General features: G+C 39.7%; 1 protein-coding gene across 18 annotated transcripts in view; it reads right to left on the bottom strand.

Moving 5' to 3' along the window:
• Positions 1-23,342, bottom strand: part of APBB2 (amyloid beta precursor protein binding family B member 2) — a 386,035-nt gene that overhangs the window by 241,761 nt on the left and 120,932 nt on the right. For 17 of the 18 annotated variants that reach the window (XM_055086069.1, XM_055086072.1, XM_055086075.1 and 14 more), the window contains one exon: positions 1,419-1,535. The exons of the other annotated variant lie outside the window; for it this stretch is intronic. The gene's annotated coding sequence lies outside the window, so the exon portion shown is untranslated. The remainder of the gene's footprint in view (positions 1-1,418; positions 1,536-23,342) is intronic. 18 annotated transcript variants of the gene reach the window in all.

The following is a 23,342-nucleotide window of genomic DNA, read 5'->3' as shown; positions in this document are numbered from 1 at the left end:
TGGCCCATGGGTCACGCTTTGCCAGTCTCTGTCTTACAGTATGACAAGGGTAAACTTTTTCTGATAATGTTCACTATAAAAATGGCTGGGGCTTCCCTGGTGGCGCAGTGGTTGAGAGTCCGCCTGCCGATGCAGGGGACGCGGGTTCGTGCCCCGGTCCGGGAGGATCCCGCATGCCGCGGAGCGGCTGGGCCCGTGAGCCATGGCCGCTGAGCCTGCGCGTCCGGAGCCTGTGCTCCGCAACGGGAGAGGCCACAGCAGTGAGAGGCCCGCGTACCGCAAAAAAAAAAGAAGGCTGACTTTAGAGTAATACAGTGATGCCCTTGGAGGATACGAAAGGCTATCAATGAAAGCCACTGTTCCCATCCCAGCCGGCTCTATCGCTGATGGTTGGTCTGAGCCCCCAGGCTGCTGTCAGCGCTCCCTTCCGCTGCTGCTTCTTCCTACCGATCTGGCTTATTTTAGAAGCAGTTGCCTGCGGGAGGGTTTGAGGATGGTTCTAACTTTTCTACGAAGAAAAAAGAAAAAGAAATGTACAAGGAAATGGGGCTTAACGGTAACTGTGAATAACCATTAACTACAGAAAGGATAGGGGAGCAAAGGCACTCTGAGGAATTACCCCAAACACACCCCTGATTTGAACCGCAAATTCCAGAGGTCCAAAGGGCAGCAACAAAAACAGGTAAATACCTAAACAGCGGGCCCAAGGCCGAAAGACTAAAGGCGGCAAAAAATAAGTTTGAGACAGACTATGCTTTGTAGAAATAAGAGAGATCATTAAATGGGCGATCATCATTTTCCTCCTAAGTTATCAGGGTAGAGCCAAATAGGAAAAGGCTGCATTTGTAGCCACTCCCAAAAGACTACTGTTGGGAAAACTTAACTGTTGTGAGACATAGAAAGTCATCACTGAGGGAATCAACAGCTTCCTCCCATGGAGAATGTTAAGAAATTAGAGTCGGGGGACTCTCTCGCCAACATGTATTCAACAATGACATACCCTGAGGACCTCTTCTGGGTCCATGAATTTTTTTATTGCAAAAGAATTTTTTAAATCACTGGGAAATGTTTCTTATGGCATTGCTATTGTTTCAAATGTTATATATTGTGATGAAAAAGGAAAACTTAAACAAACAAACAGAACCTGTATGTGAGTAGATGCGCTGAAACAGAAAAGGGAGATTGCTGATATACACTTCTGGTCTGTCTTATAAGGCCACTGAATTATAAAAATCCTAATTTAAATAACATTTCTCATCATTCAATATTAAAAACTTACCCTAGAGCGGATCCATTCTCCTGCATTTCTAAACACTGTCATGTATATCTTATAAACCTTCACCAGTTCAGTAGCCTGCAATATTCTACACTGAAAATTAAAGGGAAAAAAAAAAAAGAGAGACAAATCCCATACATACATGAGCTGCCTGGATAACAGTGAGCCTCTGGGTACCGTCTGCCCATAGCGACCAGTCAGCACATTATCAGGGGCCCCGGCAGTTTCCAAGTACTCAGGAAAGACTGAGATGTTTAAGCTGTGGTACGGGGAGGGGGAGACAAAAAGAAAGTAGAAATTAAAAAACAGATTTAGGATAATGATTGCATATTTTCATTCAAATGCTGATGACCACAAATTTCCAGATAACCAGGTTTATGAATTATTCATAGTCACATCCGAGATGAAGTCTCCCTGTCACTGTTGGCAGGCCCAGAGCACGTTGACAATTATTAGCATGTGGCCGCTATACTAAGTGTGACAGAAGCGCATGTCGCTGCAAGTCTATCCATCAGGGCTGGCCCTCACTGGCCCTCTTTATTTATTTATTTATTTATTGGGCCACACCACGTGGCATGTGGGATCTTAGTTCCCTGACCAGGGATCAAACTGCACTCCCTGCATTAGAAGCGCAGAGTCTTAACCACTGGACCGTCACTGGCCCTCTTTAGAGGACCAGATAACCCCACCCACACTGACGCTTTTTCATCTCACTCTTCCTTAACGTCAAGGAATAGCACTAGCCTGGTTCTTTGTTGTGACATCTAAACTGATATTCTGTAAAAAAAAAAAAAAAAAAAAAAAAAAAAAAAACTCTAAAAGCTTGAAAGGAAAAACTAAATTTTCTACATTGGGTAGCAAAGACATCAAATTAATTTTTTTTTAACTTTTCATTGAAGTAGAACATAAATATAGAAAAGGACACATACCACACACCGACAGCTCAATGAATTTTCCTACACTGAACACACCAGATCAAAACCCAGAACATTACCAGTACCCCAGAAACCTCCTTCGTGCCCCCTCCTAAAGGTACTATTACGCATAGATTACTTTTGCCCTTTTTTGTAGACATCAAATTGATTTATTGTCCTTATCAAGTCTTCACTTAAAAAATATATGTTAGGGCTTCCCTGGTGGCGCAGTGGTTGAGAGTCCGCGTGCCAATGCAGGGGACGCGGGTTCGTGCCCCGGTCCGGGAAGATCCCACATGCCGCGGAGCGGCTGGGCCCGTGAGCCACGGCCGCTGGGCCTGCGCGTCCGGAGCCTGTGCTCCGCAACGGGAGAGGCCACAGCAGTGAGAGGCCCGCATACCACAAAACAAAAACAAAAACAAAAAAAAAAAACATACATTGAACGCCTCCTATACATGAAGCACCATCCTAGGCATGGGCGCTACAAAGAACAATAAGGCACTGTCTCTGTCTTTAAGGAAAGCAGAGTCTAGTGGGACCAAGAAACACACACAGCTGACCCCACAGGACAGTGGGACGAGCACAGTGACAGAGACACATGGCAAGCAGCCCAGAAATGGAGAAGTCGGGGAAGGCTTCCAAGTACCAGGGGTGCCTGGCATGTCCTCAGGCTGGGCAGGACTTAGCCAAGCGGGGACTGGGAGACAAGACAACGGAAGAGGCAGGAGTAAGAAAACTGCCTGGTGTATTCAGTGTTGCTGGGCTCTCTAGAGTGAGGCCAGGAAAGAAGCTGGAGCCCAACTGTAACCCTGTACACATATTCGAGAACTTTTTTTTTTTTTTTTTTGTGGTATGCGGGCCTCCCTCTGTTGTGGCCTCTCCCGTTGCGGAGCACAGGCTCCGGACGCGCAGGCCCAGCGGCCATGGCTCACGAGCCCAGCCGCTCCGCGGCATGTGGGATCCTCCCAGACCGGGGCGCGAACCCGGTTCCCCTGCATCGGCAGGCGGACGCGCAACCACTGCGCCACCAGGGAAGCCCCGAGAACTTTATACTAGTTGCAGACAGCCACTGATGGATCAGATCTGGGTTTCAGATGCATTACTCTCTCTCTGGATAGATTCAAAGAGGGCAGAGTAGCGGCAGGGAGACCAGTTAGGCTGGAGAGGAAGGGTGAAAATTAGGGCAGTGGAGGTAGGTGGGGAAGGGATAAGGAGAGAAGAATTAGTACTTGGGAAACATCCAGACACTAAAAGCAGAACAACATGGTACCTGACTACATGTGGGTGGACGGCAGTGACAAGTGAGGAAGAGAATACTAGTGCATTAACAAGTTTAATAAGGAAGACAACGGGTTTAGTTTGGTGCATTAGAAATTGAGATGCAGAAGATTCGAGTGAGGACGACCAGATATTCTTCAGAGTGAGGCTTGGGGAAGAAACCTGAGCAAAACGTAAAGGCACAGAAGTGGTCACTACATAGAAAGTAGCAGAAATCAGATTAGCGGGTGATATCACTGAAGGAACATGGGGTAGAGAGAGAAGACTGGAGGATTAGTGCCAAAAGCAGAACCGTAGAGACAATGACAGAACCGGCAGAGGAAAAAGATCTTCTGAAAAGGACCAAGGAAGAAAGGCAGAGAGGTACCATGGAATACAATGAGATGAATACAGTTAAGAAATGAAAACTATAGCTTTGGCTTTGACACTTAAGCAGTCACTGGCCACCTTGACTGAAGGTGGTTTCACTGAAGTGGTAGAGGCAGTGATAACAGAGCAAGTCAAAGAAGAGAAAGGAGAACGAACAGTTGTTGAAAGACACTGGTGCTAATTAATGGAAGTCCATACTGACAGCAGTAGAGATGGAAAGGTTGAGAGTTCAAGAGGGAGGAGGTAAGGATGGAATAAAATCCCAAAGGAGGTGGGGGAAAAGGGTCAGGAGTACAAACAAAGGGCCTGACCTTGAAGAGGAAGGGGGAATTCATAACCCTCTTATATTAGAAGTATATTAGACTTAGAGGAGTGAAAACAAATCTGGTTATAGTTAAGTTTGTAGGTAACAGCACTAGGATGTTACAGGTAATAGACTAAATGACATCAGTATTGTAGATAAATAGCTGCCATGGTTCTTTGCTAGGAATAAGTTGACACATAAATGGTTTGATGACATAGATCTTGAAAATCTTGGTTTCTGGCATGCTACCCTGTTGTAAGTAGTCTGACCCTGTTTTAAGGTAAATAAACATATACGCCAGTACATATCAAGGTGGGAAGGGGCATTTGCGAGATAGGCACACCCACAGTAGAACTTATTAGTAGTACCAAAAAAAATAGCATACAAGCAAAAGATTCAGAAGAACACTCTCTTAAAATGATCTTTGGTCCCCGGTGCCAACCTTTCCAAAGGTTTACATATAGTTTCATTAAATGAAACCACTACCCACTATCGTACAAGGCCTCTTAAGATGCTTCAATTCAAAGATTCTTTCTAGCATGACTAACCTAATGAGAATGAAGAGTCAGACATCTTAAAGAAAAGGCAAAAAGAAGAGGAGAGTGGAGCTGGCAGCGGTTTCCTAGCGAAACGTCCCTTAAGACAGCAGCCAGTCATCACACTCCATCTCCTGCCCACTCTTTCGCCTCAGGTTTTTGTGAATCCGGAAGTGGGTGGAGTGACTTAGCTCTTGGAAAGCACTCCAATGATGCCAAAAGTAGCAAGCCTCATTAGAAAATCTAATGCAATGGAAAACACCTTGAAAAGCAGATTTTCTGTTCTCTAGGCAGCCTTTGTGATCTCACAAACTCCGAGGCTGCTCCAGGGTTGTTTGTCTATTCTGGTCACATGAACATGTCTCCAGGCCATCTATGGAAGATGACAGAATTTTAGAATTCTAGATAAACACATCATTATCATCCTTGAAGTCAGCCAGGACTGAGATGGTTCCAGAGCCATCAGATGACTACTCACTGGGCCATTCATCTTTGTATCCCTGGGGCACAGGAGATAGAGCAAGCAGTCCATAAATATGGAATCAATCGATAAACCAAGACATAAGCGAAGAGTTCTCACAACGAGGAGGTAAAGAGGCCAATTAAATGGTGAGAACAGAATTAGTCTTTCTATTCCTTCCTTTCCCACCCTAACTGACTCAGAGCCAAGCCGCAAATTGCACTCAACTGCATTTACTTTCCTCTTCACAGAAGAACGTCTCTATGAACTCATAAATAAATATTGTGTGTTAAGAGAAATCAGAAATCATGAAATTATGAAAAACAGGATACCTCTTAAGTGGGAAAATAAGTAGGTGCGAACATTTTGAGCATACAAAGAAACAGAAATTGCCCACTTTACATCTATCTGCCTTCTTTGTTATCCTTTGGTGTGAAGGACAGACCCATTATTACTTTAACAGCAGGGTGCCTCTCCTCCCAGCCGCGCATTCACACAGCAACCGGCTCAGCTTCAACCCACTGGGCAACAGATCCTAATGAGATAATCAAGTCTCGCTTCCTTAAAAATTCTGATCCTAACATATATTTATATTATGCATCATCTCATTTCTTTTATAATGCATAAGCTCTAAGGTATCACTGATCACACTGAACACATTTGACACACGACAAGAAGTGCATTGTAGTATTGTTTGGAAACAACTTTAGGGATAAAGTTCCCAAAAGTGAGGAATAGTGGGGTTGTTGTTTAGTTTATTAGTATGTACTATGTGACATTTTTCTGAACTGTTAAAAAATAACTCTGTCCTGAAACATCCAATCTGTTTCTGCCCATCTGAACAGCAATATATGGAGAAGGAAACAGATCTTTGAGACTGCCATCCTTTTTCCTATTCTTGATTAAGAATCTAGGAGACCAAGATGAACAATACACCATTCACTTGAATGCAAGCCACCAAGGGGAGGAAAGGAATATTTATGCCAGTGCACAAAGTGTTTAGTGTGCAACTTTTTAATTACTATATTTATGGTATTATCCATAATATATTCACTAACACAAATGCTCTACAGGGACATTAATCCTCAACAAATACATCAATGCTTCCCTCCTCTCCTCCAAATTCTTATTATGCTGATATGGGGCAAAAATGCCAAGAATTCTCTCCGAAATAAACATTTCATGTCAACAATCACTGTTCTACTATCTCCCTTTCTGTTTTATAACATAACAACTCTATTTAAGTATTTGCTATTAACCTAAAAGACATATTTGTAAGCAAAATATTGTTTAAAGGGCTTTGTTTAATGTTACATCTTTTTTTTTTTTGTGGTACGCGGGCCTCTCACTGCTGTGGTCTCTCCCGTTGCGGAGCACAGGCTCCGGACGCACAGGCTCAGCGGCCATGGCTCACGGGCCCAGCCGCTCCACGGCATGTGGGATCTTCCCGGACCGGGGCACGAACCCACGTCCCCTGCATCGGCAGGCGGATTCTCAACCACTGCGCCACCAGGGAAGCCCGTAACATCTTTTTTGATATGAAAGCTGGTTCAAGCTACTAAAAAAGTTGATTATGTTCTAAATAACATATTCTGTAACTCATCAAATTATAAGTCTCTGTATCACTCTGCACTTACAGTACTGTATAATTTCTGCTTTTTAGAAACCTCAATGGGTAAGGCATTGAGGATGATGAAGAGTTTCATAATGGCTGAAGGATGACTCATCTAAGTAATAAAATGGGTTTAATTTCAACCATACTGGATTTTTTTTTTCCCTAAAAGGTAATGCCTTCTCAGAGAATCCAGAATGTGATTAGGCTTTGGTGACATAGGATCATCAATATGACTATCAATTATCATGCTCTGTTAGAACATTGAGAACACTATCTCTGAGGAAAAGAAGCTGGCCCAGTGGATACTAGGCAGATGTTGAGTTTCTACCACCGTGATGAGACCTAGATGGGGAGTTCCCACCAAAGCAACAGGACACTCTGAGAATCAAAGGGAAGAGATTGATGAAATTCAAACACCAAGGAAAAGGAGAGCCAAAGGTGAAATCTAAGTCACAGATCCAGGTCTAGAGCCAAGTGGAGTCAGGATGTGAGTGGAAGATGAATGGATGAGATAGAGGGACAGGGCATAGGACTGGCTTTATGTTGTGCTGCTGGTAACCAGACTGACCTTGCCTAGAGTGGCCAGTGGCAAGACAACCTTTCCAGGCACAGAGGGATGTCTGTTCCTCTACTCAAAGGTTGCTGACTGCTATATTTTGGGAGATATTTTTGCCTACCTTTCATAGTTTGGTTATGTCCTCTCCCTTGCTGTCAAGAGTTGAGTCTCATTGCTTTTAGAGTATCAACCTTTCCCTTCCTCAAGTCAGCTATGATTTTGGAAACCAAATAAAACTAAAAAGCATAAGAGAATTAAAACTTAAAAACCAAGCTCCAGATAAGTTCTGAAGGACACAGTACACAGACTCTGAACCCATACTGGGGCAGGTGAGATGTCTTTTTTGTTTATCCCTTGGTTCTTATAGAATTCAAATCATATTCCTTAAGTAGGACTTGCACGAAGTCATTTAGTACAGACACAGCCAAACCTAAAACATGCCCTGGGGTGTTATTTGTAAGTGACTGCGGTTATATTTCAAGTACTTCTTTTAGAGAAACCCAATAAGTTGAATATCCAGGAACACAACCGAACCAATTGCTCTGATGTGAAGTACCTGGGGAAATGTGGGAATAAACTCAAAAGCTGGAGAAGGGAGGGCTTTGTCACTGGATAAGTAAGTGGCTGTGAGCAAGTCAATTAGCCTTCTACTCCCATCTGTAAAATGGGTTAATGATACCTACCTTGCAAAGGTATGAAGAACAAATGAAAGGTTCAGACGATACCAACAAATGTAAACTAGACCTTAATTAAGTGGAAACGCACTACATAACCCCCTATGACACACAGATCTTTATTTAGAGCTGAGAAAGTCATCTGCCTAGTGGTTCCTATCCAGTTCTCACCAACTCATATGATAAGATCCTCTTCCCAAATTATTTTCAACAACTTTCCTTTTGGTTAATAAATAAAATGCTTTCAACTTAACTGTTTAAATAGGAAGTAAGTATTACTGCATTTTCAGGTAAAAAAACTAGAATGTAAAACTTCCCCCCATTATGATATTCCCACTTTGTTTCTTCCTCAACTTTTTCTTATTCAAATGATTTCTTTTCCCATTTTTCTTTATTGAATCCTTGCTTGCTCACTGTAAGTTATGCCCTTGTAATAACAGTAACTACCAGCTTTATGTTATTTAGCAGTTTACAAGACACTTTCACATACAATACCTTATTTCCCTTAAACTACTTTTACTTTCTTCCCTTTATTTTTACCTTGCTCCACTTTCCAAAACACAAATAAGACTTCCTAAAATCAGCAAAGAAGCAATTTTTCTCCTTCCGACTGCCAACACATTACACAATACTTGGCAGAGTTGTCTAAAGCAAGTTAGACTATATACAGTATACCTAAATCCTGACACATCCAATTCTTCTTGAAGATTATTTTTTTCTCCCCTGGTGATGATCTTTTGAAGTTAAAATACAGTGAAAATTATGTAAATGTACCACCATGTTAAAATAAGACAGGAAAATCTCTTTAAGAATCATCAAAAATAGTAAATGAAAAATAAGAGAGAAAGAAGAGGTAAAAAGATTTACAAAGAGAAAAAGAAAAAGCACAAAGTTGATGTTGTTTTGGCTTCCAGGAAAATCTCCATTATCTATCTCACCAGACCTATTTTTCTCCAAGCTCTGCATTAAATAATCTGATCATTAAATCTGTGAAAACTACAAGGGATGACCCCATCTCATTAAAAAAAGATGATCTTTTGAGTTATGACCATGAGAAAGAGCATCTATTTCTGGTTTTAAGGACAGAAGTACTTCCTGCTTCTTGCTCAGAGGCAGCGACACTTCTAGTAAGCTTTAGCACAGAACAGATGCCTGGCACCCTTCACCTATCATGATGAAAACAGGGACCTTCAAATAGAAATATTTCCTCTCAGAAGCTCTACATACTTTCAACCTTGACCAACAAAGAACATGAGGTGTCTGAAACAGGAAAATATTAATTCTACCATATGAAGGTAAACATTTTTTTTTAAAAGGATTCTGTAAGCTCTAGGGTGGGAATCAGATCATATTCCCCTATATTCATTCAAACCCTACAGGACACAAAAAGCTTTAAAGTTTGAATTGGCTTTCCCTTTGCTTTACAATGGTTGAATAAGGCCCATAGTAATTTTACAGTAATTCTTTTTTTTTTTAATTTATTTTATTTATTTTTGTCTGCCTTGGGTCTTCTTTGCTGCACGCGGGCTTTCTCTAGTTGCGGCGAGCGGGGGCTACTCTTGGTTACGGTGCACAGTCTTCTCATTGTGATGGCTTCTCTTGTTGCGGAGCACAGGCTCTAGGCGTGTGGGCTTCAGTAGTTGTGGCACGCGGGGCCAGTAGTTGTGGCTCACGGGCTCTAGAGCGCAGGCTCAGGAGTTGTGGTGCACGGGCTTAGTTGCTCCGCGGCATGTGGGATCTTCCCGGACCAGGGCTCGAACCAGTGTCCCCTGCATTGGCAGGCGGATTCTTAACCACTGCACCACCAGGGAAGCCCTACAGTAATTCTTGACATACCTTAATACATTAAACATTATTTAAAAAATCAGTTGTTAATGTTAAAATTGGAGAACTAATAAAATTTAAGGAAAAAGTTGAAAGAGAGGTCATATTTGGTCCTGATTCTGCTGTGGTGTTTACATGTTCAATAATGTAAGCCTTTGGCACATTATTAAATCTTCTGCATTTTACAAGAGATATTCTGAGATTTTATCCTAGGAATGGAGAAAGATATCATGGTCTGACATTCTTCTATAGAATCTACAGAGATGCTTCATGGAAACTCAGAATACACCTGGGACCACCACATAAAATGGTACTTAGAAAAGAATGTTTTTCCAGCTTGGACACAACTCAAGTCAAACTAGTAGGGAATCTATGAAAGACTGACCCAACTGGGTTTATGGCCATGGAAAACCTGAAGGGATGGAAGTCATTTCTTTGAAGTGTTGTAAATTGTGTGTGTTATTCTCGTGACTGGGTTTGAGGTCAGACTTGGAATTTATACCTAAGAAATAACTGACCCTTTTTCCTATTATGTACTCAAATCAAGAAAGGAGGACACCTAGTTCAATTTTGACAGTGAGAGTAACAATCTCTGAATGAAACTGAAAAGTATAGTAAATGGAATCCATCCTAGAGTAACCAAATTAACTCTTCTTTAATGGACCAGACAACCATTTATACAAATGGAAAGAGCAAATCTCAACAGTTCACTGTTAAGGATTTGCAGGATCAAGTAGTGGATTACAATCATGTGCTTAACTGCATTCCCTCCACTAAATGACACCAAATAAGAGGAAGACATAAACTCACAAGAAGAAAGAGAATGGAAAAAGAGAAAAATAATGGAAAAAATTTTTGGAAAATGGAAAGCAGATGGGCAAATGAAGAGTGAATTTTCAAAGCAGGGACAGACAAAACTGAAATGCCTATTAGCAGAACTGACAGAAAGAAGCCAGACAATATGGGGCACAGACCCTTCAGAAAGTACAAAGTCCAGTTACATCTAAAGTGGGGGACGAATGGAGAAGGCAGTGCAGAGATGGCATTGAAAACCGGAGAATTGCTCGTAAGAGATTTTAAGGAGTAAACCTCCAGATCTTTCCTTAGCCATGAAGCTTCTCAACTCTCTCCTTCTGCCTGAGAAGGTCTGGACTCAGGGACACTAGGAAGAGTGACTGGGTGGAGGTACCATTCTGAAACAGAGGACTGAGTCAAAGTGTACACTGAGTGGAGAGACCCACAGCCCCTCCCTTGCTGGGTTTCTAACCAGCCCAAGAAAAGAGATCTACAGTTACCAAAACTAGGGAGAAAGGGGGCTTCTGAAAACAGAAAATCATCCTATGGCAAGTAAGGTCACCAGGTGACATGAGAGAGCCCTGTCAACTTGTTTATGCACAAAGAGCCTCCACATAAATAAAAATGGACAGCAAATGATCACCAGACATGTGATGAAGAGCCTAACGTGACAGACAGGAACTTTAGGAGAAAAGAGAGTCAATGCTGGGAGTGGGTAAAAAACTTCATACACATTATTAAAAAGATACTTGCATCCATAAAGCAAAACAAGAATAGGATGCTATAAAATGGAAATATTATTAGAACAAGAGCTATTAGAAATTAATATTATGATCACAGAAATTAAAAATCCATAGAAGGGTTAGAAGATAATAGAGATTTAAATGCTCCCCAAGAGGAGAACAAAAAAATAGAAGGATAGAGATCAGGGACTTTTTTTTTTTTTTAACAATAAGTAAGTTGGAGGAAAAATACAAAAGGTTCAGCATCTGACAAATAAGAGTTTCAGAAAAGAGAATACAGAAAACAGTGGGAAGAAAATTATCTTCCACCACCTGCCGCAAAAATCATCACAATGGATGGAAAAAGTTACACACCAAGGCACATTATGCTGAAACCTCAGAACATTAGGGGATTAAAAATAAAAGACTCTAAAAGCTCCCCCACTACACGCCTCCCCCAAAAAAGTCACATATAAAGTAACCAGAATCAGAAAAGCATCCAACAATAGCAAAATTGGAAGCGGAAGAAAATGAAGCAAGGACTCCAAAACTCTCAGGGAAAATAATTTCCAACTTTAAATTCTGTATCAATCATATGTGAGGAGAGACTAAGTGATATTTGCACACATGCCAGATCTCCAAAAAATTACATCATACACACTCTTCGTTCTCAAGAAGCAACTGGGCAATGTGCCTCCCCCAAAAGAAAGAGGAAACCAGGAGAGATGCTATTCAGTAAACAGGTCAATCAAGAACTCCTAACATGGTAGTAAAAGAAAATTCCAGGTCAACAGCTGTGCATAAGGCCTTAAGAGCAAACAGTCCAGAAGGGAGCAGGCAAGCAAAGGCTCCCGGAAAAACGTCACACACACCACAGACACACACAAAAGAACTGAGAGCCAAGCCGTTGTGTTTGACCTTGTTTGAGAATTTGGGGATGAATAAGTAGCACATAAATAGAACAGGAAGCCAAAAAAAAAAAAAAAAGATTTTTTTAATATGCTGAACAAGAAAGAAAATAAAATCACAGTACACTGCATAACTCAGCTGTGAAAAATATTTATGGTGAAAATAAATCGAGATATAACTATCTCAGAGAGTGAGAGGCAGGTATTTTAAGGGAGGGAGTATAAAAGAGAGCTAACCCCTTATATTCCTTAATAGAAATTCAATGTTTAATGTCTAAAAAGGAAAAAAAAAATTTCAAGAAACATCATTATAAAAATAATTAGCTACATGGAAGTAAATATCAGAAGAAGAGTTCACTGAATTGAAAGTAGTTGCCTCTGAGAAATGGGAAATGACAATGCAAATAAGCAGGCAGCAACTTGTAAGCTACATATATGTATTACTGCAAATAAAAACACATTTTTAAGAGGCTAGAAACTTATGAATAAAATATATAAACAATCTATAAATCATCTAAGACAAACTGATAATGTGAAGTTTCATTTATATACTATAAATTTTTAAAAAAACAGATAAATCTTAATCTGCTCCTCCTAGTTAATCGAATTGTTAAAATTCTATTTAATGCATTTTATCTTAAAGTCGTAAGGAGCGCACCGTGAGAGGTCAATTATACCTAAATTGTCAAGTGACACCTCTAGCCTTAGTTAACACGCGATGAAAGGGTCCCTGGATACCAGTGCACAAGAGGGAATCCGCCGTCTCAGTTATCATAGAGTGGTCAACTACAGCTTCAAACAGATAAACATGTTGGCCACTCCCCATCTACCAGAGCCCAGATGGTGGTTTCTTATAGTGAAGATTTGTCCTTATAGAGGGAAGAAGAGACTATTCAGCATCTGAACCCCCTTCCTGTATTTGGGAAATTTCTCATCATATGAGTATTGATGAGAGACACACCTTTCAACATAGAGACAAAAATGGCTGGACACTCACCTTGCCAGACTCCCTTGCAGCTAAGGCATGGGACCTAGTCTTGGCCCGACCTGCATCTAAAGCTGGAGACAGGGGCAGGAGGAACTTATCGTGGGTGAGGGCAATGGCAACAACATCTAGTGCCCAGAGGCAGCAAAGGCTGAGGTGACAGAGTTGGTAGCAAGTGTCTGGTCCCAATAGTGTGGTCAGTGTGAACCAGCATGACCCTGTGTTCAGTGACAGGGTCCACCCTGCAAAGAACTAATCATAGCATATGACCTTGACTATGAATCTGGCTGTGTAGTCTCTAATTGCTCCCGACCTCTTCCTAACTTTTAGCAGTTCTAGAAACCACCCAACAACATCTTCTCCATAAATTACTTCTCTGCATAAAGCATTCAGCCAGTCTCCATTGCTTCTGTCTCAGAACCCTGCCTGATACATTGCCCCAGGATACACAGGGGGAGATAGGTGGCCATCTCCTGAAGTTAAGAATGAAACGTGTATGTTCCTTATGATACCAAAGCAGAATGAAGGACATTTTTCCACAGGGAAAACATGGGGGAAGGTTAGGTTTTAAAGTACAAATAAAACTATACTGCTGGAATGTTATGGGTTAAAAGTTTTAGCGGGCTCATCTATTCTTTGAATTCTTTTCTCCCATTAGAAAACACATTCCAAGTTCAAAACCACTAACTGACTTGACAAGAAGCCATGAGAATGTCATCAGTTTGTGAATTGGGAGTTGTCACTACTCACATTTGGCAAAAGACTTGTGCTCACGATTCTTACTGTTGTGAGTGGGAAGAAGAGCAGGGGGTGAGGAAGAACAATTTTCTTTGTCTTTCTACTTAACACAGAGCTTTCTGAGAGCTGAAGCTATTTGAAAACCAGTGGTCAAGAACTGCACATGAATATGAAAATGCAAACCAAGGCATCCAAAGATTTATATTCAGCTGTAGAAACATCAATATTGCTGAAAAGCTACATCCATCAGCTCAGCCTACTGCAGCATATTTAGTTCCAAGACTGAGAAAGCTGAACCCTAGGCAATTTATCTGCATGTGTGTTGGGCTAACCACACAAATTTTGCAGATGAAGCTAGAAGTTAAGATAGATAGATTAGAACAAACTGTTGATGTGACCAAAAGGGCTTCATAAAAGAGTAAAGTGCAATCAGGACATTAATAGAAATGTGGATGGAAAGAAAGAAAGCCTCTCTCTCTGTTGCCCATTGTTTCTGGAAACTGAGGAAGTCTTTCATGACAAAGTACAGCTACAGTTTTTGTTAGTCATACTGAACAAGATTATACGCACTCTGTAAAGAAGGCTAAGAAAGTAAATGCAAAGCCTGATGTGCGCACATAATTTCCCCTCCTGTGGTGTTATTTCATAAAGACTTGCCAAGAGATCAATCCCTCAGTCACAGAAGTCAGGCTATATAAATCACCTTGGAAAAAAAATTAATTGTATTTCAGTTGGTGATGTAAATGCTACTTCAAATTCTGTCAACTGCCAAAGCATCTTTACCATATATTCTTCTCCTGTGCCGTCAGTTCCCATGAAATATCTAATGGCCACTAAAACAAGAGTTTTATTCCACAGTTGTCCAGGTGAATTATATTGTGCTCACACAGTGTTTTGGAAAGCTGAGATAAATTCATCTCAGTTAATCCCAGATCACCACCCTGCCCCCAGCTCCCTGTTTCATTTGGAGATTACAATGGACCGTGATTCCACACAGCAATATGCGTGTGTGTCAGAGTAAATATGCAATCTAATCACCACAGCTCTGTACAGAACAAAGCACAGGTTTGATTTTAGCTCTGTACAGAACAAAGCACAGGTTTTGATTTTGCTAATTAGGTTTCAGAAATGAAAAGGTGGGGGGATCCCAAGAAATCAGTCTCAAAAGCTTTTTCCAAGACTACTTTTGTGAGAAATTTTAAAATAAGGCTCAGTTTCTGATACACAAGTATAAAGGAGGCAAATTCACAGCTAGTTACTGAATTTCAAAATGGTGAAACCCTAACAGCTATTTCCAAAACAGACTCACTATATCCAAAGCCTGAATTAATATTTAGGTATATAGAATATTTCTTTGTTTTTCCCCCCTCTCCAATGGCTTAAGAGATCATTCAGAAATTCACACTGAGGGGTTGTGTTTCATTCTGCATAGGTTCTGCTCCAACCATCATAAGTAGATTTTTAAAAAACTTTTACTATAAGAATCTCTATATGAGTATATAATCTCTCAAACACCTTCTTAATCTAAATTTTTTAAACAAATGACAAGATGTAACTAAAATGGCATTGGTTTCACCAATATCACACAATGTAAACTGACAGTCAATGAAGTTCTAAGGAAACTATAAAATGGTGAAATATTATCACTCACTTGAAAAAGCAGTAACTGAAAGCAAGTCAAACGAACACCAATCCTTCAACATTTACTACAAGCACAGCAGTCTGTAGTAGGTGTGGAACAGGAATGCGGCATGTGACACACCTACTGGCAACAGGGAACTTAGCATATTGCAGAAATATGACACATGGAACAGTGATGAACACTGGATCACAAGCCCCACAGAAAGATTTAAATGTGAAGGAAAAGAGGTTGGATAGGTCAAATGAGACCAATTTCTGTCATATTATTAAGCCTATTATACGCATTTAAAAGATTTTATGTGACATGAATACGTCCACACCTCTTATATCATAAAGGATACCAATCAACAATACTGTCAAAGTCAATTTCATGCAACTAAGAAACTTTACCATATCTTTCCAACATCACTCATATTGCTGTATTTATTTTTGACCAGTCTGAGTCTCCCACTGGACTATGAGATATTACAGGTCAGAGGTGTGCCCTATTGAACTTTTAATACTCAGCTCTTGGCACTACTGACCACAGAATAATCCAATACATTGATGATGAATGAATGAACGGCACTAAAATAGTAGCTATTTATTTGGTGATTTATCTGAATACAAAGATTGATTCTTGACAATAAAACAAAGTTCAGGAGGCTTCTACAAAGTTATATTTTACTAAGAAAATGGTCAAAATTAAAAATCAAAAAATACGCAAAAGAGGTGTTCACTGAAACATTATTCATCATAGGAAAATGGCAATATTCTGAATTTTCAACAATTGGGCAATGTGCTGTTTTATTATGGTCAAACACTGGATAGATTATGGAACCATTAAAAATGACAAACATGAAGGCCTGCAACAGAGGAAATTAAGATGTAACAATAATATAAAAAAGAAGGGGTCAAAATAAGATATATACTACAACTACAACCAAATAAAAATATATACATATGTTAAAAAAGACTGGAATGAAATACACACAAAAATACTTGTTTAAGTAAATAGATTTGGAGCTTATATGTGATTCTTCCACTCTAAACTTTTTGTAATACTTGATATTTATATCGTCATTTATAGCTCCTATTGTAAAACTGTTATATTGCCATTACAGATTCTTGCAAAAGTAGCATTTTAACATTATGTGTCTAACAGTAATTGTTACAATGATTATTAATAGTAACTTATTTCATCAAATCTAAGTGCTATTGGAAGCTACACCACTATTTTATGTGCTAAGAATAAAAACAAAAGTGCTGCCAAGAATAGTTATAAGATGTCAGCAATTGCAAGATACATCAAATTTCAAGAATGTTAAAATGTGAAAGATGTATGTCTTAGAATCAATGAGACAGAAAAAAGAATAAACAGAATAAAGCAACTGTAGAAGAAACTACTTTATTGGTGAAATAAAAGTGATTTCTAGATAACAAGAAACTAACAAATCTATGGGGAAAGTGATAGAAATCTCTTATCAAAATAAATTATTTGACTCACAAATAAGTGTATATAAAGATTGGGATAATGAAAGAAACAAGGACATCACACCACAGAAGTCAAGTCTTCATCATACCCCTGAGATCAAATATACCTGGTCCAAATGGATTGAATAAATGGACTACCAAGAAGTAATTAAGGGTTTCCCTGGTGCCACAGTGGTTGGGAATCCACCTGCCAATGCAGGGGACACGGGTTCAAGCCCTGGTCTGGGAAGATCCCACATGCCGCAGAGCAACTAAGCCTGTGCGTCACAACTACTGAGCCTGCGCTCTAGAGCCCCGCGATCCACAACTACTGAAGCCCGCGATCCACAACTCCTGAAGCCCACGATCCACAACTACTGAAGCCCGCGCACCTAGAGCTTGTACTCCGCAACAAGAGAAGCCACCGCAACGAGAAACCTGCACACCGCAGTGAAGAGTAGCCCCCGCTTGCCGTAACTAGAGAAAGCCCGCGCGCAGCAACAAAGACCCAATGCAGCCAAAGATAAATAATTAATTAATTTTTAAAAAAGAAGAAGAAGAAGTAATTAAGGTAAGCCAACAGGCCTAGACAAGATTTTTTAGCTCGGGGTAGGGTGGGGGCTATGAAATGAATTGCTTTGAGTGGCATTCCCTTGAAAGTAATGCTGAAGCTTCCTGTTGGTTTATAATCACAGAGAGGGCCATTGACTGAATTTTGGTAACCTCAAAGTTTTTGCATGGAGGAGTAAGATGGGAAGAGGCAGTAAGTCCACATCAGTGAATGAAGCATCATGGTTCACAAAAACAGAATTAAAATTTGTAATTTTCTACCTAGTCCTCTAAGCTTTCCTCCCTAAGTTCATGCATTTCTATAAATAATTGGCTTTTTACTTAAAATAATAATGGAAATTCATTAATCTCACCTGAACTTTTAGCAGTTTAACATGAAGAAAATGTAAGGAACTTTCCAGTTGGAAACCAAATCATGGGACACCACCTTAACTATCCCTGACAGAGTAAGCACAACAATGCAACAAACTGTAAGAACAAACTACAACAAGCAGTGAGACAAAAATATCACCCAAGAAGAAAAAAATGTCAAGTGCATTATTTTAAAAGCACTGATTACTTAAACCCTTCATACATCTACATATGTAAGGCAAAGGGGTCTTACTCATTGCCAAATAACAAAAACAAAAGACAGAGTCTAATACTAAACTAATATAAACATCAGTTTGCTTACTGTACGAATGAATAAAAGTCATAAAAGCCAACCTCTGGGAAAAATCAACAAACCCAAGAGCATGGTTCTTTTAAAAGTCCAACAAAATTGACAAACCTTTAATTAGACTAAAAAAATGGAACAAAGACTCAAATAACATCAGAAATAAAAAAGAGAACATTACTACCAATTGTAAAGATATAAAAAGGATTATAAAAGAGTACTATGAAAAACTGTATGGTAACAAATTTGACAACCTAGATGAAATGGGTACATTTCTAAAAACACCTACCAAGATGGAATTATGAAGAAAGAAAATCAGACCTATAACTAATAACAAAACTGATCAGTAATCTCAGAAAGAAAAGCCTAGGACCAAACGGCTTTACCAGTAAATTCTATCAAACATTTAAAGAAGAAGAATCCTTCTCAAGTCCTCCTAAAAAAATTAAAGAGGGGGAAACACTTCCAAACTCATTCTATGAAGCTAGCATTACACTCATACCAACGAAAGTTTTCTACATAAAACAGACAAACAAACAAACCCCTACAGACCATTATCCCTTATGAATACTGATGGAAAAATCCTCAGCAAAATACTAGCAAACAGAATGCAACAGCATATTAAAAATGGCATTTATTGCTGGAATGCAAATATGGTTCAACATATGAAAATCAACCAATGTAATACACCACATTAAAAGAATGAAGGAAAAAAATATCACCTGATCATCTCAATTGATGCAGAAAATAAACCTGAAAAATTCAATACTCTTTCATGATAAAAACCACTCAACAAATTAGGAATTCAACAAAATAAAGGCCTTATATGAAAAACCCACAGCTAACAATATACTCAATAATGGAAAAGGCTGAAAGCTTTTCCATTAAGATCAAGAACTAGGCAAGAATGCTCACTCTTGCCACTTCTGTTCAATATAGTACTGGAAGTCCTACCCAGAGCAATTAGGTAAGAAAAAGAAATAAAAAGCATCCAAATTGGAAAGGAAAAAGTAAAATTATTTCTGTTCACGGATGATATGAAAACCCATCACAGATGTAGAAAACACTAAAGATTCCAGAAAAAAGAAAAAAAATGGTAGAACTAATCAACAAATTCAGCAAAGTTACAGGATATAAAATTAACACACAAAAATCAGTTGCATTTCTATACATTAACCATGAACAATCCAAAATGAAAACTAAAGACAATTCTATTTATAATAGAATCAAAAAAGAATAAAATACTTAGGAATAAGCTTAACCAAGGAGGCAAAAGGCTTATACACTGAAAACTGCAAAATGTGGCTGAAAGAAATTCAAGAAAAGTCAAATAAATGGAAAGATATCCTGCATTCATAGACTGGAAGACTTAATATTGTTAGGATGTCAATACTACCCAAAGTGATACACATGTTCAATGGGATCCTTATCAAAACCCCAAAGACATTTCTGCAATTGTGAAGTCCACACATATTCTCTCTTTCAATAAATTTTAAGGGTGAATTGCTCCAAGTTACCAACAGACATTAATAATAATTAATCAACCTATAAAGTGATATATTGAACATTGCGAATTGGAAGCTACCATTCAGACATACAGAAGATTCAACATTTAAAATAGGGTGGCATCATCACTAACATTCAGGCTGACAATGGACCAAATTATCACAACTTTTTGCACGAGACAATCACAGGGGAGACTTGGTGAGCCTGTCCTGCCATTGCACTTGAAAAGCATACCAACGGAACAGTATAATATCAGATAATGGGTGGAAAGGCCTTTTCCAGCAACAGATACCTGGGTCTCCACAAAACAGCTACAGTCACAAACCAGGGCAGTGTCAAGGAAGGTAATCACCATCATCAGATACAGAGAGGTTCAATTTGTTCAAAAATGGTACTGTGCATTTTTAGGAGTTATTATAGATGCATAGAATTTCTGATTGACAAAGATCTTTAAAATTATATTACATGTGAAAATCATTTTATGGATAAGAAAATGAGGACCCCAGGAAGGGGTACCTATGTAACTCAAGGTCACACAACTAGCAGTTAGCAAAACCGGGACTAGAACCTAGGTTCCCAGTGTTCCTCCATCTTCCCTAATAAAACTCCTGAGCTTCACGCTGGGAGTACCACCTTAGTCTGTTGGCAGAAAAAAATCTCCCCACAAAATGATTTCTTTTTCTTTCCAGTTTTATTGAGCTATAATTGACATATAACATTGTATTAGTTTAAGGTGTACAATATAGTGACTTGACATGTGTATTTATTACTAAATGATCACAATAAGTTAGTTAACATTCATCACTATGTACAGTTAAAAATTTTTTTCTCTTGTGAAGAGAACTTTTAGGATCTACTCTCTTAGCAACTTTCAAATATACAGTACAGTATTGTTAACTACAGTCACCATGCTGCATAAGTCACCATAACTACAGTCACCATGCTGCATAAGTCACCATGCTGCATGCTGCATAAGTCCCCATGACTTATTCATCTTACAACTGGAAGTTTGTTCCTTTTGACTACCTCTCCCACCCACAAACCCCTCACCTCAGACAACCACCAATCTGTTCTCTGTTTCTGTAAATTCAGGATTTTTTTAGATTGTACATATAGGTGAGATCATACAGTATTTGTCTTTCTCTGTGTGACTTATTTCACTTAACATAATGCCTTCAAGGTCCAGCCATGTTGTTGCAAATGGCAGGATTTTCTTATTTTTGATGTCTGAATAATAGTCCACTGGATATATATGCCACAGTTTCTTTATCCATTCAGCTGGTGACGGATACTTGCATGTCTTGGCTATTGTAAACAATGCTGCAATGAACATGGGGGAACAAATATATCTCTTCTAGATAGTGATTTCATTTTCTTCAGACATATACCCACAAGTGGAATTGCTGGATCTTATGGTAGTTCTATTTTTAATTTTTTGAAGAACCTCCATACTGCTTCCATAGTGGCTGCACGATTTTACGATCCCACCAACAGTGCATATAGAGCTCCTTTTCTCCACAGCCTCATCAACACTTTTCATCTCTTGTAGTTTTTTTTTTTTTTTTTTTGGTACGCGGGCCTCTCACCGCTGTGGCCTCTCCCGTTGCGGTGCACAGGCTCCGGACGCCCTGCTCCGCGGCATGTGAGATCTTCCCGGACCGGGGCACGAACCCGTGTCCCCTGCATCGGCAGGCGGACTCTCAACCACTGTGCCACCAGGGAAGCCCTCTTGTAGTTTTGATGACAGCCATTCTAACAGGTGTGAGGCGACCACAAAACAATTTCTTAAAGATTTTTGACCACATCAGTATATGCCCAATATGATTAAACCAACTCACGCCTGCCTTAGGAAAGGAACCTTCTAGGATTATATGGAAGCCTTTGCACTGATTCTGCATTTTTTGATAGCTGTGGCTATTGTCGTCCCATCCCTGGGGTAAGCGGTTAGGATCTGCCCTGTGAGAGGTGGGCTTCCCAATGTCAATTATTCTGGGAAGAGGCAGAGCCTGAGATAAGAAATGAAAACTAGGAAGGAAAGACCTGGCAGAAATCTTCCCTCTTCCAGGGCCTTAATCTATTTGATGCCTGGCCTCTACAACTAAATATGCTGATAGTCACTTCTGGGGGAGGGGGCTGGTGGTCTAGGCCAGAGAGGTAGCCTTGTAAGGGCCCAGTGAGGATGGGTCTCAGTATGCCGTATCTAGTAGCAATTTTACGGGACTCTCAGGGTTTTGTTAAAGGTCATAAACTCAACTTTTATCTACTAGAGGGAATTAAGGACATGTTTCCAAGCTAAGGATGGAGTGGGAAATAGGAAAGCAGAGTGGGATAGCAGAGTTATCACAGTGCTGGCAGCAATGATTAGCAAGGTCCCCAAAGAAAAGGGAACCTTGGGACAGGAATCCAGGCATGAGAGCTAGGTTCGCCTCATCATATGAAGATGGTGTCCTTTCCCGATCACCTCAGAAGAGGAAGCATTAATTTATAAGTAGGGGACACAATGGGTTTCTTGCAAATCATCACAGGTTAAACAGATTTATTGATACTGGTAACACAAGATGATATTCAGTAGGTGAGCACTGTGATGACTGTCCAATGTTTATAGTCAGCATCCAATCTGATTGGCCAGAATCTGGTTGTCAACTATTTTGAGTCTCATCCTTCCAACAACAATACATGTCCCTCCATCTCAGTTTCTGCTATTGATTCCTAAGGCTTGGAGAACATTAACCTTTTTGTTAGCGCTTATCACAGGTGCAGGAATGAATAAACACTCTATTAATAAACTCTAAGCAATAGATACCATTATTCCCACTTTATAGGCTAGAAAACCGAGGCTCAGAGAAAGAACTCACCCACAGATAGCCTGCGGCAGAGCCAGAATTTTATTCCAAAACAAACAGAATTTTAAGATTGTATAGAAACAGTCCCTCTACTCTGGAAATCTACCCTCCTATGAAAGATAAAATTGCAGAGAACAAGAAACTATGGGACTTGAAGGTAAATGCATCATTATCTCATAAAATATCAATATTAATATGGAAAAGACTGGTCTAATAAGCATGATTTTAATCCTACCCAACTCTCATGCTGCAATTATTGTCAAGCATTACCTGAATACCTAAAAAGCTTTTACATATATCTGTATGACAAAATACTAGTTCATTTCTTCAAATCCATGTATGCAAACTATAAAACCAATTTAACCCTATTTATTAAGAGAAAAGCCCCAGCATATATTCTATTAATGTGCACTGAATCCCTATGTGAATCTCGCTTGATTAAAATATTATTACTATTAAAATATCATTACTATTAAAATATTATTACTATTATTACAAAAGATACAATTTAACAGATTTAAGGAAAAAACTTGAATTCAACAACTTCCCCTCCGGTCATTTATTTAAACCTCTGACAAAACCTCTGTTCTGGGGCTTCCTTGGTGGCGCAGTGGTTGAGAGTCCGCCTGCCGATGCAGGGGACACGGGTTCGTGCCCCGGTCTGGGAGGATCCCACATGCCGCGGAGCGGCTGGGCCCGTGAGCCATGGCCGCTGAGCCTG

This window comes from Physeter macrocephalus, chromosome 7 (genome assembly GCF_002837175.3).
Source record: "Physeter macrocephalus isolate SW-GA chromosome 7, ASM283717v5, whole genome shotgun sequence".
NCBI classification, from domain to species: Eukaryota; Metazoa; Chordata; class Mammalia; order Artiodactyla; family Physeteridae; genus Physeter; species Physeter macrocephalus.
This window is presented reverse-complemented; position numbering and strand designations above follow the sequence as displayed.